The 20,757-nt window shown below is 33.3% G+C and overlaps 1 protein-coding gene across 2 annotated transcripts in view; it reads right to left on the bottom strand.

The window, feature by feature from the left end:
* LOC149888194 (uncharacterized) overlaps positions 1 to 20,757 on the bottom strand; it is an 82,179-nt gene that overhangs the window by 7,239 nt on the left and 54,183 nt on the right. Inside the window, exon 1 of one of the 2 annotated variants that reach the window (XM_090087806.1) lies at positions 1,745 to 1,966. The exons of the other annotated variant lie outside the window; for it this stretch is intronic. The gene's annotated coding sequence lies outside the window, so the exon portion shown is untranslated. Of the gene's footprint in view, positions 1 to 1,744; positions 1,967 to 20,757 lie in introns of those variants that run through there. 2 annotated transcript variants of the gene reach the window in all.

The raw sequence follows: 20,757 nt of genomic DNA, 5'->3' as shown, positions 1-20,757 counted from the left end.
TAATCTATAACTAGTTTTAACACTTGTCAATACTTATTCTTGTTGTTTTCTTAAATAATCCTAATAATAAGTTTGCTCACTACTCACAAGTGCGATTAAAACAGGACGATTCTAATACCAACAAACTTTTTACATGTCAGAAAGATCAAGTTTATATAAAAAACTTAACAAAACATGTTCTTAAAAAAGGTTGGCGTACAAAGTTTAAAATTGATTTCTGTTCTATTTATTTTTTTCTCAAACCAATTGTTACTTTTAACTATCTAATAAACTAATGCTAATTTGGTTATTTCCTTTATAAAGTTGCATATCAATGCTAATTATGACCAGTTTTATTTTGAGAGTTTAAGAAAATATAAAACGTTAGATACATTGAAATAGGCCGAAAGTCAGTAAGCAAAGTAAAACATCGGCAGATATAACGGCAGATGTAACGCAAAATTGAAAGCAAGTTATTTTTGATGAATGTTAACAATTTTTTCGTAACGAAGTTGTTATTTGAGACTGCTTATGTTTTAATGGAATAGTTTTCTATAATTCTATAACAGCTATACAGGTGGAAACAACAAACTATCCTTTGTAAAGAAGCTAGAAAACGCCCTAACCCAATTAGCTGACATGTTGATTAATCAAAACCAAATCAAATTAAATTAGCATATTACAAAACGGCAGTTTATTTTAACAAATGAATGACTAATAAAACAGTTTAAGTATGATAAAGAATTTACAAGAAATAATAAAAATTAAAATTTATAAAAGTAAGCTTAAAATTCGGATTGCAAAAAACATGTATATATACCAGCAAATACAAGCATATACACTTAAATAATAGTAATGATTGTTGCTTCAGGAAACTTATTTCAACTTTGCGATTGGATTTATGTTCTTCAAATAACATAATTAAGTTTGATTAGCAAATCGATTAATTGCAACTCTAAGTGATTTTGTGTTAGTGTCTTTATAATTTATTTTCAATTACTTTAAAATAAGTCAATAAAGAAGCCACGTGCATTATGTGAAAAAAAATATTGTCACCGTCCTGATTGTTAAATTCAACCTCTGCAAGTTGAAGTCAATCCATGGTGAAATGTTGTTTTCTGTTGAGAAAAGCACCACTATCTATGCGATGACGAAACTTTGTTTGACAAAAGCACCACGTCATTATTTTCATCGAAACTTTATATTATTACCTGTTAGTTGAAAAGCAAGGTATAAATATTGAGTATAAATATTACATTCTAGTTTTTATATTTAGTATTAGTTAATAAAACATGTTTTATGTTATGGTTTCAAGCAACAAAATCAACAAACTAAAAACACAGGATTTGGGAAAGAAAAATGACTTTTCGCCATGGAAAATAAAGTCTCTCAAAACTGCAGCTGAAACGAACAATACGAGCAAAGAGAGCACGAGCACAATACAAAAGATTAATGTTTTGTTTTTAAATAGAATGCATATCAATTTGGCGAACTTGACGCAAACAAAAATGAGAATGATAATGTACAGATCATCTTTACTACAAATCCGGTTAATTAACAACGAAAGTTTGATTTTGAGGAACTGACTTCAATATGTCGAACCAATCTGTTTAAATAAAAATTGCACTTTTTTCTCTTTTTAAATATTTGCTTTTCCAAAAATTTTTTCTATAAATACGCTTTTGTTAAGCGCCTGGAAACTTTTACTATAAGGAAAAGTTAAAAATATTAACCAAACGTCGTAAAAGTCAAATTAAACATCTACCTTAAATTACACAAAACAATTCTTCATGAACAGCCACAAACGCTTTATTTTTAATATCTTTTCTCTTAACTAGGGAGCTTGTTAAAAATTTGCTAAAAACGCTCCACGTTCGGTTCGAAACGAAAGATAAGAAAAAACACGCCACCTTTTGACGACAACTGTAAAGTTGCATTCCATCTTTTTCACTGCATTTTTAACAACCATACCGTTGGATTTGCTTTACAAAATTCATAATGCAGATTGAAAGTATAACAAAAAAAAGCAGATTTAAATCTAAAAACCCTTTTGTTGGATTTTTATTGGATTCAACATACAAAAAGATTATTTGATAACTCTTTTCAAAACGTCATAAAAAAAAAAAAAACAATGGTGTTTGATAAAGCATTTTTTTTTTTGCATAAATCGGAAAACAATTTTCTACAATTAATGTCACTACAAGTTCACCGCATCTTAACTTTTGTTATTAATTCATATTTATCAAGTAGATATAAAAAAATACCGGAGCACATTCAGCAACAGAGAAACAGCAAGTAACTTATTGAATTGAATTGAAGAATTGCATCAAAAATACTCTGAAAGTTTTTAAAACGGTAAATGGTATCCAACGTCATCAAATCTAGATGGTCAAATTATTGCTGATGGAAACGTGTTAGAAACAGATTACTTGGGAAAAATAATTGCCGACGATAATTGCTGGAGGTAGGCGCACAAAATCAAGGTAATAGAAGGAGAGACTTGCTTGGTGTTGGGAAAAATGGAAGCAACTTAGTTTTAATGAAAGTAGTTTTAAAGTAATAAACAGAAAAAGCAAAGTTTTAGAAAATTTAAAATCTAAAAAGTTTAGTGATTTTTTTGTCATACCAAAAGTTGCAAGGCAGTGGAAATGTTAATATTGGGGGCAGCTTAAATGAGTAGATTTGTGTAACAACGATACAACCAGAATAGAAAAGCTAAAGAGCTTGATTCTTCCAGCAAAGTCTCAGTTCCTGCCCACACAGCTCATTCAGTCAAAGCTTGGGTGGAAAATATTGAAAGTAATATAATGCTCTAACTAGCTTAATTTGAATCCAATCAAACCTTTTTAGGGCTGGATCAACAAACAGTTTGTCAAATTCCGAGTAAGGTCCATAAATAGACTAAAACAAGAAATAAATACTATTTGGAGAAGAGCTACCACCAAATTTGCAACAATTATGTAAATTCGATGCAACAGAGATGTACAGCTTGCGAAAAAGGTCACAGCTAATATTTAAATATTAGTTTTATTGTTTTTTTTTTATTGCATTTTTTATTGTTAGGATCAAAGACTTTTATCTCAGAATGTGTGACGTACCACTTTATTGAGCCAAAGTTGTTTTATCCGTTTTTAATATAATTAGAAATGCTTTATTTAAAACACATAAAATATAAAACATACCATTATTGCAAATCTTAAAATACAAAAAAAAAAAGGAAAAAAACAAAAACAATAAATTTAAATATCTGTAAAAATTTTCCCTTATTCTCGAAGACTTACACAAGTGTAATTGCATAGCGCGGAAACAAACATTGGTTTAGTGTGGAAAAGGAAGGTAGTTTCTATGACAAGTGGGTAAGATTTACTCTCACAGCAAAGTATTGCATTAATCAGACACTTGTAGTCTACAAAAATAAGTGTACCAGAGAAAATACAGACGGACAACGACACTGCGTTTAGAAATGAATTAACTAAAATGTTTCTTAAAATTGGTTTGTGCATTTGAAATTCTGAAGTGATGCACTTTGTACACTTGAAGTTCTGAAAGGATTCTGCGCTATGTAAAGCAAATCAGACCGAGAAGCGGAATGCAAAAAGGCCGAATAGGTAAAAAAGGAAATGGGAGATGTAGAAATAGAAGTTGGTAATACGTATAACTTTTCAATTTTGTAAAAATCTTCACATCATCGATTAAAGTTGTCTTTGAATTTGATTGCAAGGTTCATAACTGTACAATTATTTGATTCACTTTTAAAGTTTGCAAAATAATCAGTTGTGGTATATTGTGATCCGCTCAAAATTTGTGTAAAAATCATGTATTGGTTCTAATAAATCAATGAGCTCGCCAATAATTTCCAGTTGCCATCTTTTTAATAGCAGTTCGTTATTGCTTTTGTTCTCTTGCTTTATTAAAACGTCTTTGATTCATTCGCCTTGTTTTAATTTTTTAATTGAACATTTATTTTCCAGATTCTTAATTTTCATATTATTTAGCTCAACACAACTAAATGAGCAAAAAGCTCAAATAGTTTATCTTTATAAGATAAACTACTAATAAAGATATCTCTTTACTAATTGGTCTGCATAATAAAAAAATTTAAGATAGATAAAGTTAAATCAAGTGAAAAGATAGAAATAAAGATATTAAGAAAATTACCCGCTAAATCGACATTTTAGTCGGTAAGTAGGAGTCCCATAGTTGATTAAATCAACTATTCGATTTTTCAATGTGGACTAATTTCGACTTTAGACTAGTCGACTTTTACTCAATTTTGTCAAAGCCGATAACAACAATACTTTTATACAAGAGTATGTACAACTTTACAATTCTTTGTTTAATCCAGCAACTTAGCAAATTCGTATTCAATTGGACTTGCTTATCAAGAAGTGTTATCTTCATTTAACAAATCTGATCCTATGCGTTTTGTGTAGTTGAAAACAAGTCCTCTTTTTAATGGAATGCAATTTGTAACTAGATTTTTTTTTTTTTTTGTTCTTTTGTTAAAGAAGAGTTGACATCTCACAGCACATGGCACAGCACATGAAGAGTTGACATCTCACAGCACATGGCACAGCACATAAAGGGTTGACATTTCACAGCACATGACACAGCACATGAAGAGTTGACGTCTCGCAGCACATCTCATATATTTTTTTCAAATATTTATTTTCCTTGTTTCAATAAGCTATTTTTCTTGTGCCAGACATTTGAGTAAGACTATTTTGAATATACCTGTGTCAATCAAATAGATTCCATTTGATTTCAATCTATTGGTTAATTTAATTTTTAAAATTTTCTTCTACCTATTATTGCACAAGCCGAAATTAAATCATATTGTTTGATTCAAACAGGTTATCCACTGATAGAGCGATGCGTCTAACAAAGTCATAAACTAAAAAAAAAAAAGAATAAAAAATTGTTATTGATTATACAATAGCTCAGACTAGGGAGCGGACAAATCTTTCGGTAAGCGAACTTCAAATCTTCGAAATATATAAAAAAAATTCTATGCTTTGTTGGCGCATAGATAAACTTTTCTTTTGACAACCAAATAGTCGCTTTGATTTTAATTCAACAATTCTGTGTTGGACTTTAAAACCATGAAAATGATTGAGATAATAATTAAATTTAGTTACTATCAGGGATGTAATTTATGATTTAAATCCAAGACTACTCGTATAAAATGACGAGACCAAAGCACCAGTGCCACTTAAATTTTGTTTTATGTTTTTGACAGCAATGACTGAAAAAGAAAATAAAAAAAAAGGAAAATGATCTAAAAGATCTTTATTTGGAACGCAAGACTTTATCAACATACGTCGCTGGAAAGGTTTGTTTTTATCTCAAAGAAACACACAAATTGTTGAAGCTAGAGTTCTGGTGACAATATTAAATATTCAGGTATATTTTTAAATTTGATTTAGAATATTAAGATGAACTTGCCGAGCGAATGGAAACAGTAAAGTCAAATGAGAAAAAAGACCCTGAATAAATACTTGCTGTAAGTCATGTATTAGTATCGGTTTTTAATTAGCGTTGAGACTTAAAATATTTTTTTATAAGTCTGATGAAAAAATATTGTCGAACGAACAGCTTGAAATGCGCAATGTAAACGATCAAATATAAATGCAAGTACTTATGACACGGAAAACGTGAGCTTGGATGATGATAAAAAAATAGCGAGGAGGAAGAAGTATCAACAGATGAAACTGTTAATTGGTTACTTTAACCAGGGCTGTGTAGTCGGAGTCGGAGCTCATTTTGGCTGTAGTCGGGGTTGGAAAACTTATACCGACTCCGACCCCAGTTTAAAAAAAATCTTTCAAAGTTTCATAATTATTATAAGGATTTTATAGATGTTTTTAATTAAAATATTTTATGTTCTGTCAGTCTAAAGTACAAGTATCAAACTCTAGCCCTCCAGTTGTTACAAAGCTAAAAGTCCCAGGATGCTCTCAAAGCTGTAGGGCATTTAGACACAATGGGAATTGTAGTTTGCAACAACTGGAGGACAAGGAGTTTGACATGTTAGTTTGAGGCCTTTAAAACAGTGAAAAGCAATAGGATATTTTGCTGCTTATCATTGAGAATCATAAATCACCTCCCTTGCGCTCTCCTCTACCATCCCTTTAACTAGATAACTTCATGATGCCCCAACTCCCGACTTAAATTTTCTGACACTGTGCTGCATATTTTTAGTAGAAAGCTAGGCGTGCCACCACCAAGTACCAAATAGCTGCTCCACAAACAGAAAGACTGTAAGTATTCAATTAACTTTGCATCAGAAAGACTGTAAATATTCAATCAACTTTGTTTCTCTGGAGAGAGAGAGTATTAGAAAGTTAGTAATTAAAAAAACCGTTAACTAAAAAGAAGAACTTAAAGAATCTCTCAAGGGACGCTTTGTGTTTCTTAACAGTGAATTATTTTGTAATCAATGTCTGATTTGTTTTTGAAAAAAATGAAGTAGTTACCAAGACATAGGCAGTTAAAGACACCAAAGTTAATCACACCAGCAAATTTCTCCAGGTCTTGGTGGAAATGATTCCTCAAGAATATGAACTTAAATAAGAACAAGTTCTTTCTGTCCAACTGACAATATTCAAACATGATTTTGACAAACTCATAATTTTCTTAGTGACTGCATTAGAGTTTATTTCATAACAAGAGTTCAAAAAAGTTGTTTGTTCAGAAATTGTTTTCTAATAAATATTGTTTAAAGCGCTAAGTGGTTGGATTATTTGTATCATGGTGATGGAATAGCCAATATTAATATTTTACTAAAGTAAATTTGTTGTTACAAACTGATTACTTATGAAGAAGTCGGAGTCGGAGTTGGTCGATAATAAAATCAAGGAGTCGGAGTCGGAGTCGGAGTCGGAAGAGCAGCTTACCGACTCCACAGCCCTAATTTTAACTTTTTAGCTGTCATATTATTTAGGCTAAGAAAAACTGAAGCTCTTGTTAAAAGATTTTCAATACTGCAATAATTTGTTTTTAATGAGACTTAGTAACAGGGATTAAAAGTTATTAACTTATTTTCAGATTTTCATGCACTAGGACCTCAAGGCTATAAAACAAAGAATTCAGTTTTTGAACATACATAGTACAACAAGAGCTCTTCTTCTTCCTCGAGCGTAAAAACAGAAACAAATCGATATAATTTAATTTTAGTAGATCCACTCTTAATGTGTCTGTGCAAAGTTGCATAAAGAATGCCATACATTTTACTTGCTTTTAACGTTGAAGTTTTCTTAGCTTCTTTCATTGCCTTAACTAAATTTTGCTCAGACGAACTAGCTAGAGTACTCTTACGCTTATAATTATACACGATCTGCAAAAGATCATTTAAATTATACAATGTATGATAAAATACCGTGTAAATAAGCAAAAGTTAAATAAGGAGGGCAAAATGGACACTATCCTTTTCATCCGGTTCCATTATGCCCGTTTGGCACGTTTTGAAATAACCTCAAAATTAAATAAGCACGGTTTATAAAACACAAGATATATTATACTTGTTGCACGTCAGATAACATCAAATTTTACTAAATAACATTGAAAGATGAATAGAAATTAACACAATAAAACTAAAACATGGTGCTTACGGTGGTTTTATGACTAATTTCTAAGCAAAATCACTTACGAATACGTATACACTTGACTATCAATCGGCACCGTCGTTTACGCACTGTCCAGCCACCCTTGTGGCGCACCTTGTAAAACTACACCAAGTATTCTTTCTGCCCGACCTTATCAGTTTTGCCCGTCACTACTACAATATGCGGATTCTGGGACATTGATACTTTTCCATACTTAAGGAATTCAAGATGGTATTGTGTTTTTAAAATGTAAAAATGTTATTAGATTTCCATCTCATTGTTAATATCATGCCGGAACCTGCAAAGAAGTATAAAACTGTATCTTTTTCGTAATTTATTCTAGACTGAAGAGTTGATCATAGTTCATAAATGTAAAGCATGGTTTTAGTTTGTAATGTCCAAGGGCTAGGGTGTGAATACCGTCTTGCAAGATGTGTCTTTTGTCATCGTTAGCGTTGAGTGCGACTTTGTTGATTTCTTCGGTGTAAACATCGTGATGATGAGATCGGATAACGTTCATGGTTTGTTATTTTTAAAAAAAATTTATTCTTTAAAAATTTCACCACAAGGTATTGATAACTTCTTGAAAGTCAAGACCTTCATTCAATTTTTTTAAGATGTAAAGACACAAATGACCACAATAAGACGTATCACCAAACTGAACTCTCTCGCTGTTATAATAAACAGGGCTTTTCAAATAGTCAACGAGCTCGACAAGAGGAGGCTGGGCATAAGAGTCAAAACTGTATTTTTTGTCTCCGTCTTTATACCAACAGACCCAATGAAATCCACCAGTGCTTGAATCTCCCGTATTCACGATTCCACATTCTTTTTTCATTGGCTTTTTTGGTAACTCATCCCTGACAAACACACCTTGAAAGTTTTTTAATTTTAACTGTTTAGCAGCCTTTATCAATTGAAAGTTAGTTAAAGCTTCATTAGGTAAAACAATTCCTTCTACATCAATCCATTGAAAGTCGATCATTTTTTTTTTAATTTCTTAAAAAGTTTATCCGAATTTTTTAACAAGCGATTTTCATAGAATAGCACCTAAAAAGGGTATACTATTAAAGGGTGAGTTAGGTCCGAGTAATAATCCAGCTCCAGCAGATTGATAGCCTTTTCCAGTTTTAATGAAGAGTCCATCACCGTAAACATTTTTAGTCCATGGGGTGATAAACAATCCTTCTCCACCTAAAGTTTTTATCTTCATTCCTTTCCCATTTTTGCTCATGTAAAAAAGACCTCTTCCTGCAATTTTATCAACCATAGCAGAGCCGGCAGAAGAACCTACACCTGCTAACAATCCAGTGGCGAGAGCAGGAACTACTCTTGTAGCAAGAGTGCTGCCTAACATACCTAGTAACGGTAGAAGAGCTCCGATAAATCCACCTTCAATGGTTGAGTTGTGTACAAGTTGTCTTTTGCTCAGTTTGAGTGTAACACCTTTTCCAGATTCATACGCTTTTCTAATTTTATTCAATTGCGCATTAGTGATAGCGAGAACATGTTTACCGTTCAAGTCTTGATGAGAAAGCTTAATGCTAGTATCGGTTTTGTCTTGAATGGCTTTTTTAATTTTATCAGATTGGCTCTGCGAGATATTAATTTTGATATTTTGATAATTGCTCATTTTTTATGTATTAAAAATTATTTATTTCACTTCTCGAATATGATATCGTATTGCAATATCCTCTCCACGAAAATCAACCAAATCTCCATTCTGATCAATGATGCGAGTAACCATTGTTGAAATTTCAAACAGTTTAACAGGAAGATAAATCAAATGCATTGGTCTCTCAATGATTTTATAGCCAGGACTAACATTTGGATAAAAGGAGTAAATGCAATTGAGTTGGGTTCCATTAATATAGGATGATCCGATAACGTTGTTAACGATTCTGATGGTGCTAATGCTTGAAATTCTAACGATTTGATCCGACTCGTATTCGGAATTGGAATTTAATTTTCTTTTAGTAAACCCTAAAACTGATGCGATGCTGTTTTCCACGTTCAAATCCATCAAATAATTCATTCCAAGTGTGATGGTTGATTTTAAAGTGCTTAAATTGGATCCGATTTTTATGTTATCGGGAGAGTAGCTGATTTTATTTGCTGTGACGTAGCTAGCGCTTTGAGACGCATAATTTTTTATTGTGTTTGAGACGGTCTTTTGTAAATAATTGTTGATGTCTTTAATGTCATAGCTTCCTGATGGAATGTTAATGTTCTCCCAATGAGCTCCATTGTCCATGCTGTATTTGAAAGAATTGTTTTTACTGTTTACATTTGGAATGCTGTTGTAAGTCTCAAGACCGAGAAAAGCCATTTCATAACTTTTTCCTTCGTCAAAAACGATTTTATCCAAAAATTCAGTAGTGATAACACTTGATTTTCCATCTACACCGATGATTATACCTGTCATTTTTAAAATAATAATTATTTTTTAAATTGTTTTAGAAAAATAAAAAATCATCAAACCCGCTTCGGTACTTTCCCTCGTTCTTTTTAGAAGAGAGATCAATGACAGCAAATCCGTGAGGTTCATTCCAGCAATGATTGCAAAAGGCTTTAAAATCTTCTATTTTCATATCACAGGAAACGTGATCTTGATAAATGTGATTAACGCTTTTTTGGTCTTGTTTAAAGAGACAAATAAAGTTAGCATTTTCTCTAATGGTATGTCTTGGAATCTCGAAATAGTTTTGAGCGAGGTAAAAGCAGTCGACGTTAGAGTGCCTTCCTCGGATGTAGTATTTTTCACATTTGTTTTGATTAGTCAATTGCAAATCGTCAAAGATCATTAAATTGTTTTTGGATGAATCAAGATCTTCAGGTTCAGGTACATCGTCTGCTGTTTCGAAAAATTGACATTCCATATCATCATTGTTGGAATATTTTTTTGAAAGATCGTTAATAACATCTTCATGGATTAAATTCAATTTTTCCATTTCGTCTTGTACATCATCCGTTAACAAATCAACAATATCCTTTTTAGGAAGTTTATTTTCGAATGATCTTTTGAGTATTTTGTATTCAGGTTGGAAAAGGGATTTTCCAAACACTTGCAAGCGGTTATAATCGAGCCATCCAGGTCTTAAAAGTAAATTGAGCAGCAACGTTGTTTTTCCGTATCCAGACTTTCCAACGATGATTCCTCGAATGCTTCTCGGTAAAAGCTTGCTGTTGTTTCTTTTGGTTTTCCCAATTTTACACGACAATTTCATCACTTCCATATTTTTTATATTAAAAAAGTTTTTATATATGTTAAAAAATGTACTGTGTTAAGTGTAGAAGAGAGACTGAAACCATTCACTTGAAAAACGAGATCACAAAAAACAACAAGCATATAGTCAAAGGAACTTGTGTCGTCTGCGGAAGAGGTAAATGCAAGTTTGTTTCTGCGCATGCGCTTAGTGGAGGAGACTTGGTGGAATCGATCAACAATTTTTCAAAAAAAATAAAGCTTCCATGGGCAAAGTTTCCAGGAGAAATGCACATTCCAGGGATGAATTTTGCTGGACCTGGAACCAATTTAGACAAAAGACTCACATCTACCGATATGTATCAAGAGTGGAGCAAACCGGTGGATAGAGTAGACAATGCAGCATACCACCACGATTTAGCTTACAAGTATTTTAACGACAAGCAAAACAGAAATTTAGCAGATCGAATGATGCTTGAAGAAATGAACTCCATTCCAAACCCTACTCAGAGAGAAATAAGCGAGCGAAAAATCATCGAACCCATCATCAAAGCCAAAGCTAAATTCGGATTGGGTGTGAGTGATTTGAAATGGACGGATCAACTTGCAGAGGAGCTTCATAAACCGGTGATTCATCATTTTAAGAAAAGAAAAGTGATTGTGAACGACATTGATGAGATATGGGCTGCTGATTTGGTTGACATGCAATCGTTTTCAAAATTCAACAACGGGGTAAAATATTTGCTCATGGTGATCGACGTGTTTTCAAAGTATGGATGGATTGTTCCGTTAAAAAGCAAAACAGGTCTTGAAGTGGCTGAAGCGTTGAAAAAGATTTTCACAGAAAGAAAATGCGTCAAATTGTGGGTAGACAAAGGAAAAGAGTTTTACAACAGACATGTGAGAGCGTTGGGTGTGCAACTGTATTCCACTGAAAATGAAGAAAAAAGTTCTGTTGTTGAACGATGGAATAGAACAATGAAAGAGAGAATGTTTAAATATTTTTCAGCTAACAACACTAATAAATACATCGACGTATTAGATGAGATGGTGAAAAATTACAACAACACAAAGCACTCTTCTATTAAAATGACACCAGTGGAAGCTAGCGATGAAAAGAATAAAGGTAGGGTCTGGTGGAGTCTGTATGGAAAGGATCAAACATTACCAGCAAAACCAAAATTTTCCATGGGTGATCAAGTGCGAATTGTAAAAAAGAAGTCTCATTTTGAAAAGGGGTATACACCGAGATGGACTGAAGAGGTTTTTACCGTGTCAAATGTTCAGTATACGAATCCACCCACGTATAAAATCGCTGATGCTAACGGTGAAGAAATTCAAGGTACATTTTACGAGCAGGAGATGCAAAAGACGCATCAAGACATATTCAGAATTGAAAAAATCATTCGCAAAACCAAGAGCAAGTCGTTAGTCAAATGGTTAGGATATCCAGACTCGTTTAATTCATGGGTAGATAATAATGAATTGTTAAGTTTGCAAAAATAGACACGCTGTTTTTATATGAAAAGAAAAAAAATTTGAATTTTGAGTTAAATAAATTTCTTTTCATATAAAAAATAACAATGAGTATGTCAGAAAATCAGCGTGCGATGATAGAACGGCTAAATGCAATGAATGAAAGGATAGAACCTCCAACGCCGGAAGAAATTACTAGTCTTGAAGAATATGCGTTAGAGTTGATAGAGAGAGATGAATTTACTTATGAAATAGAAGAAATTTATGAACAATTTATGGAAGAATATACTGAAAAATTTACGCAAGAATTTATGGAAAGATATTATTTAAGCGATGATGATTTTAATGTTTTAGACGAAGCTGCTGTATTTAGTTTGCCTAGTTCAGAAGATGTTGATCCTGAAGATTTACCTTACAATGGACCTTACAATGATACTATAGTTTTAGATTACAATTCGATGAGTGTTGAAGAACAAAATGAATATGATGATTATATATATAATGAATTGTTAGAAGATATGCGTAATGAAACGGGTGGAAACAACTTTATCATTTACATCAATGATGAGGAGGAGAAAAGAAATAGATTAAAGATTGAGGCGTTGATTGAAGGTTTTAAAAAGGATGAATATAGAGTGTGTGCTTCTGCTGCTTAAAACGATAATCATTTTATTCCTCACATATAAAGAATAAAATGATCTAAAAAATTTATTTTTAATATGTAAAATGCATGCTCCTCACAAGTTTTTTAGAAATGTTGCCTCAGCAGAAGTTCATAGTTTGGATTTGCAATTAAAAATTTTGGAAGAGAGGGTTAGAGAGTTGGAGGAAAGAAAACCAAACAACATTATTGTGTCTACGAAAACGTTAGATCATCCACCTTATTTCAACGTTAACAAACAATATGAGATTTTTGCTCAACAAGACATTAAATTTCCTCCTGTATCTCACAAGCAGATATCGTTGTCTGTAGGTTTACAATTAGACAAAGGAATTGCTGTCGTCACTTTGATGGATAAAATAAGCAACCAATTGAATTATTTCAAAAACGATGCTATTTTTTCCGAGTCTGTGGATGAGATATTTATAACCATACACAATTATAACAACAAGGAAGTCACCGTTAAAAAAGGAGAAAAACTTTGCAAGATTAACTATATTGATTTAAAATAGTTTTTTTATTAATAAAAAATGGAAATATTGAATGAAAAACTTTATCCAGTTCTTCCATCAGCTCCTGTAGATGAAGGATATGTTTATAGGCTTCATAAAATAAGCGAGATTCAGAAAGAGATAGAGAGTGAAAAAGCAAAGCGAGTTCATCTAAGCAAAAAGTACCATCGCGTGTTTAGGATCATTTCTAATGTAGATAATACAATCCAAACCTTATGCATTGCTTTGGGTGTGACTGGAATTGGTCTTTTATCAACCATCGCTGCTGCCCCTGTTGCAATTGCGTGTGAAGGTGTGGCTATTGGAATGGGGTTTTTATCCATTGTAGGAGGACAAGTCAACAAAAAACTAGCATTAAAAGCAGAGAAGCATGAAAAGATCAAAGTGTTGGCAGAGTCGAAATTGAATACGATTAGCGAGCACATTTCCAAAGCGTTGATGGATGGAAAAATAAACGATTCAGAGTTTCAATTGATTATTGATGAGCTTCAAAAATTTAAATCCTTGATGGAGGAAATACGAACCAAAACCAAAAAGGGGATAGATGAAGTTACTAAAGAAAACTTGATCCAAAAAGGACGAGAAGACGCGATTCAAACGTTTAACAATTTGTTTAAGAAAGGATCAACGTAGTCGTAAAAACCAATTTATGTATTTTTCCACGTATTTTAAGAAAGGATCAACGTAGTCGTAAAAACCAATTTATGTATTTTTTCAACGTATTTTAAAAAGATGTTTTTCTTTAAAATACAAGACCTGAATAAAAGGGATGAAATTGTGAAAGAAATTAATGACAGACGAAAGAGGATTTATCAGAACAGCGTGAATGACAACATTTCAGATACGAATTTTCAAGCTGATGTGAGCAAGCTATTTAAACCCATCATCGAGAGCAATGAAAAGATGCTTAAAGGAAAATTTGTATCCAAAATGCCTTTTGAAGTGAACAAAGTTGGAGATAAAATGTACATTGGAAAAATGGAGGTTGAAATAGATGGAAATGATATCATTGTCGGTGAAGAAAAGTATAATGGAACAAAAGGTCTTTGGGAACTGATGACTGAATTAACAATACCAAAGAGCTATACCGATGAAGATTTGCAAAATTATGAAAATATTTTAATGGACAGTGATGCTATAAGATCTGATTCGCAACCGCATAAACCGAAATCATCAAGAAGACCAAAGTATCAGCAACTTATTGCTCCTATTTGGGAAAAAATGATGCGTATTGAAAAAGGTAAAAAAGGTAGTGGTGTCATTATTCTTCCGAGCGATCCTAATGCGTTGGTGGAAAAGCTTGAATTGAGTATTGCTGCATGGCATGCTGGGAATAAAGAGTCAAGAAATGTGGCTGTTGCTATTTGCGATGAGCTGTTGAGACAAGGAGAGATTAATAAAGAGGAATATAAATCGTTAATGAGCACTATTGATAAAATTATTTAAAAAAATTGTTTTATTTAAAAAAAAATGCTCATTGTGAACAAAAGAAGATATGTGAAAAAGAACGTTGTTGGTGGAGGTGGTATTGTAGACATGATTAAAAATTTCATAAAAAGAGCAGCTGCGTCAAGTGTGTCAAAAGCAACAGTGAATTTGCTTAAAAATGCTGCATCAAGCAAAATTGGGCAAGAAGCGATTACAGCTGCAAAATCTGCTGGGACAGAGTTAGCCCTTTCAGCCATCTCCGCTGCTAAAGACGTGGCTATTGATAAAGGTAAAAAGACCATTGAAAAATTAAAGACTGGTTCATCTATTCAAATTAAGAAAATGTCTAAAAAGAACGCGATTCGAATTCAAGACCTGGTGAAAATGGGGCAGGGCATGAAAATAGTATGAAGATAGCATTCTATTGCGATGACTTGTTATAAACTTGCAATGTCTTGCAATGAGAGACATTTAAATGAATTAAATAATTTTTTTTATTATATAAAAAATGATAAGTACTGAGCGATTAAGAGTTACTGAGAACCCAGAGTATGATATTGGTATTGAAAAAGTTGATTTTTTTGAGTACCTTCCAACCAATCTCGATTTAAATTCTTCAGGCACGATTACTTTTGAGATTGACTGTCAATCGATTCAAACAGTACCATCAGAGGCTTACATTCTTATTGAAGGAGTGTTGAAAAAGAGCGATGGAACCTTTTACGATGCTAAAGACAACATTGCACTGGTGAACAACGCTTTGATGTATTTGTTTAATGATGTGACTTATGACTTGTCGGGAGAGCAAGTGGAAAGAGTGATGTATCCAGGTCCAGCCACCACCATACTTGGATTGATGAAATATCCTTATGGATTTCAGTTTGCTGATGGATTAAAACAGATGTGGTATATGGATACGTCAAATCTTGTTGGAAATTCAGGATTCAATGTTAGACGAGACCACTTGTTTGCAGACACTACATCCGTTGGAGCTTTTTCGTTTAAAATTCCGTTGAAGCACATTTTTGGATTTTGCGAAACCTATGACAAAGTTGTTTATGGGTTTAGGCATACCATCACCTTTACAAAGAAAGAATGTGATGATGCGATTTATAGAGCGGAGAGCGTTAGTGGAGGAATGATCAACCTTAAAAAATTCAGACTTTATATGCCTCGCGTTGAATTGGATATTTCGAAAAAGACTGATTTCATGAATTTAATAGCTCAAAAAATTCCCATTCAAGTGGCTTATAAATCAAACAAATGTGAAAGACAGCTTATTCCAGCCGGTCAAACAGAATTTACCTGGTCGCTTGGAAGAGTCACTGACAAAAGCATTCCAAGATTTATCTTGTTCGGACTTCAGACAAACAGAAATTCCAGTCAAACAGTTAATCCATCACTATTTGACCATTGTGATGTTAGCAATTTTTACGTGACTGTTAATGGAATAAAGTATCCAAATTACAATTACGACTTGAATTTTGGAGAAAAGAGAGTGGTCATGGCTTATTCAGATGCGTTCTCTTTTGATGATAAATATTACGGTACAAATGAACTTGTTTGTCAATCTGGGTTAAGCTTGCTTGAATATATAAAATTATATCCGTTGTTCTTTGTGGATATCAGCAAGCAAAAAGAAAGAGTGGCGTCGGAAACAGCTGAATTAGTGGTAAACCTTAAATTTCGAACTTCAACTATTGCAAATACCGTTATTTTTGCAGTGGTTATTTCTGACAAACTGCTTAAATTTGTTTCAGATGGAACCAACATGACTGCTGTTTATTAGTTTTTTTATCTGAATAAAAACGGATAGCAAAACGGTAAAAGAATTGCGTGAATTAGGTAAAAGCCATGCGATAAAAGGTTACTCGGAAATGAAAAAGGATGAGCTTGTGAAAGCAATAAAAAACACAAGACCAGTCATTGGAGAGTATTCTAAAGAATCATGATTTTTGAATTGACTTAAAAAAAATCTTGGTATAATAAAAATGAGATATACAACATCGTATTTGAAAAATTTGTTGAATGAAAACGGCGTTAGTAAAACAGCAGATGATTTAATAACGTTGATGATGCTTGCGGTTGAAAATAATTTGATCAGTAAAGATGAGATTTTAGAAAGAGCAAAAGAAAAAAAAGTAAAGCCTCCTCCAAAAGAAAAAAAACCTGTTGATCCGAAATGGGAATGGCTTAGTTTAGTTAAGAAAAAACCCATCACTGTGAGAATAACCAACATTGAAACGGGTGAGGTGACTGAATACAAGTCTCTTTACAAAGCGATGGCAGGGACTGGACGTGGATGGAGATATTTAGAGCGTCGAGATGGAAAGGTGGATGATGGAATCAAGATTGAATTTTTAAATTCTGAAAAGCTTGAAAAACGTAAAAAGCAGCAAAATTGATTTTTTAACTTTTAACATGTTAAAAAATTGACTTAAATAAAATTCTTGGCATAAATAAAAAGATGGAGAGGAAGTATGTGATTGAATTTGATACCATGGGTCATGCGCATCTGTTTGATGAAGAAAAAGAAATTCATGCGACTGGATGTGAATTTACTGCACATGACGAGTGGGGAAGAAAGTATACGATTAGATTTGATGAAATGGGTCAAGCACATGTATACGACTCAATAAGCGAAATTTTTGCCAATTATCTTGTTTCATAAGTTTTTAATTCTCCCGCGAAAAGAATTAAAAAACGATAAAAACTTTTCGAAGAAGAAAATATGCTGAAAGTGTGCCAAGATTTAAAAAAATTGAATTGACTTAAAGAAAATCACGGCAGAGATAAAATGAGTATCTATTCTTCAAAACCAGATTTAATTGCTAAAGAGCGAAAAATTGAATGCACCGAAAAAAATTTTCTTTCCCTTAATAAAATGGGTGATAAAACTGATGCTAAAAAGCAAAAAGCAAAAACTACCGCCAAAGAGCGAAAAATTGAAAGTGGCTTAAACAAAAATCTTTCCGTAATAAAAATGGAAAGTAAAACTGTGAAAGAATTAAAAGAAATTGCTAAAGAGGAGAAAATAAGAGGATACTCTAAAATGAGAAAGGAGGAACTTATAATGGCTTTGCAGCCTCCTAGAGTTGTCTCTGCTCCTGCTGCTCTTCGTAGACGAACGACTGAGGCAAGACCTTTGCCTGTTAATGCTACCGTGGTGAGGTTTGTTCAACCACCTGTAAAAGTTTCTGTAAAACCGACAAAAGTTTCTATAAAGCCTACAAAAGTTTCTGTAAAACCGACAAAAGTAAGGATTGTTGTTGGATCTGAAAAACCTGTGCCAGCTCCTCGTCCTGCAGCTAAAAGACCTGTGACAGCTCCAAGACCGAGGTCTAGCGACTTGATTTCATTCAAGCCTTCTTCTCTCTTGCAAAATCAGACGACAAGAGATGAACCCTCTATTCTTGATACATCAGTCGAGGATTCAACAAACGTTATTACACCTAGACCGGTTCCTACACCAAGACCTGGTTTATTTTCAACTCTGACAAAAGCTACAAAAAGTGTGGCGTCCTATGTTAAAACTAAGTTAAATGATGTTAAAGAATGGGTGGAGCCTTACGTTCCCGAAGTAGTCAAGAATCAGGTAAGCAAAGCAGCGAACAAAATCGATGAAAAGATAAAGTCTATCAAATCGCTTGTATCAAAAACAGAGTATAAACAACCTGTACCAAAACCAAAGCCATTTACAGTAAAGTTTAAAATGACTGAACATTCAGCGGAGGGTTCTATGAGACAATTTTCTTATAGACCTTCTTCTCGATATAACGATCTTGCATCCTTTTTTAATTTGGTGAGAGAGTCTGCTATTCAAACCATGGAAGGGGGGAGAAACACCAGAGTAAGAATTATTTTAACGTGCGAAATGAAATCTGTAAGCATGATGACTGGTGCAGAAGTGACTCGGGAAGCAAGCTTTTCATCAAGATCAGAGATTGTTCTAGCAACTACAAATGTAAGAGAGCTCATGGGTGAGATGGAAGAGAAAGTCTTGGAAAGTAGTGTCAAATACAATGCTTTAGGATCTAATAGTATCCTGTCTAAGATTATAAGGATGGACATTAACTTTACTGATTATGAGCCTATTAGCGGTTCTTCCTACATGGAGTTGCCTAAAGAGCTGAAAGACAAAAAGGCAATCATCAACATGGAAAACAACGACAATCAATGCTTTAAATGGTCAGTCGCTCGAGCGTTGAATCTGAAAAATACGCATAACGAAAGAATTGACAATGATCTTATTTTAAAATCAGAAGAGCTGAATTGGGATGGAATGGAGTTTCCTGTCAAGATCGCTCAAATTAAAAAGTTTGAGAAAAATAATCCTGACATTAACATTAACGTCTTTGGGTATGAAAATGAAAAACTTTATCCTTTGAAAATATCTAAATTTACAGATCGAAAGCACTGTGTTGATTTGTTGTTTATTTCAAACGAAGACACTGACCATTACTGTCTTATTAAAAGTTTAAGCAGGTTATTGTCTACACAAACATCAAAAGGTAAAAGAAAACAACATTATTGCAGAAATTGCTTGCAAGGCTATGACCAGGAAGAAAAGCTTCAACAGCATCAACCTTATTGTTATGACAACGATGCAGTAAGAATCGAACTTCCTAAAGAAGGGACGACTGTTCAGTTTAAAAACTATAACAAGTCTATGAGGGTTCCATACGTTGTATTTGCTGACTTTGAAAGTTTTATCAAACCCATCGAGGATAACACTGAATATAATAATAAAGAGTCATACACCAAACAATACCAAAAGCACGTTCCAAGCTCCTTCTGCTATTATATCAAATGCTTTGACGATAACCTTTACAAGGGAAAACCAGTCATGTACACAGCTGAAAGCGATGAGGATGACGTAGCTCAAAAGTTTATAACCATGCTTGAATCAGATCTTATAAAGATTCTTAACAAGATTGATTTAATAAAAAAGAAAGTCATGACTGTTAAGGATGAGAAAGATTATGAATCTGCAACCCTATGTCATATTTGCGAAAAAGACCTTAACGGTGACAAAGTCTTAGACCACTGTCATTTGACTGGAAAGTATCGAGGAGCTGCTCATAACAAATGCAACTTGGATTATAAACTTCCAAAATTCATACCCATCATTTTACATAATTTGTCTGGCTATGACAGCCATTTGTTCATCAAGAAATTAGGTGGAAAGCTTAATTGCATACCCAACAATGAAGAAAAATATATCAGTTTCTCGAAAAAAATCAAAGTGAGAGAATTTACTGATAAGAAAGGTAAACTTCAGGAAGTATGGAAAGAGCTAAGGTTTATCGACAGCTACAGGTTCATGAGTTTCAATTTAGAAGATCTAGCTAAAAATCTAAACAACGACCAATGCAAAAACGTTGCTCAATATTACTCTGGAGAAAAGTTTGATTTATTAAGAAAAAAAGGAGTTTACCCTTATGACTGGGTGGACTCGATTGAAAAGTTCTCCGAAACGCAATTGCCTCCTATTGAATCATTCTATTCCAAACTGAATGATGAGGGAATAAGCTGTGAAGACTATGCGCATGCTCAAAACGTTTGGGATATATTTGGATGTAAAACGTTTAAAGATTATCAAGAACTGTACAACATGTCTGACGTCTTGATACTTGCTGATATCTTTGAAAATTTCAGAGACACTTGCATGGAATATTACAAGCTTGACCCTGCTTGGTATTACACCTCACCTGGTTTGGCTTGGGATGCTATGTTAAAGCTAACTGGAATTCAGTTAGAGCTTCTGTCTGATATTGATATGCTTAATATGATAGAAAAAGGGATACGTGGTGGAATTTGCATGATCAGCAAACGACATGGAACTGCTAACAACAAATACATGCCAGACTATGATCCTTCAAAACCTTCTAA

The sequence above is a fragment of the Hydra viridissima genome, unplaced genomic scaffold, assembly GCF_058129835.1.
Source record: "Hydra viridissima isolate aposymbiotic clone 2 unplaced genomic scaffold, HvirCarnegie_v1 scaffold_5, whole genome shotgun sequence".
NCBI lineage: Eukaryota > Metazoa > Cnidaria > Hydrozoa > Anthoathecata > Hydridae > Hydra > Hydra viridissima.
Note: the sequence above shows the minus strand (reverse complement) of the source record. Positions and strands in the feature narration are given on the sequence as shown.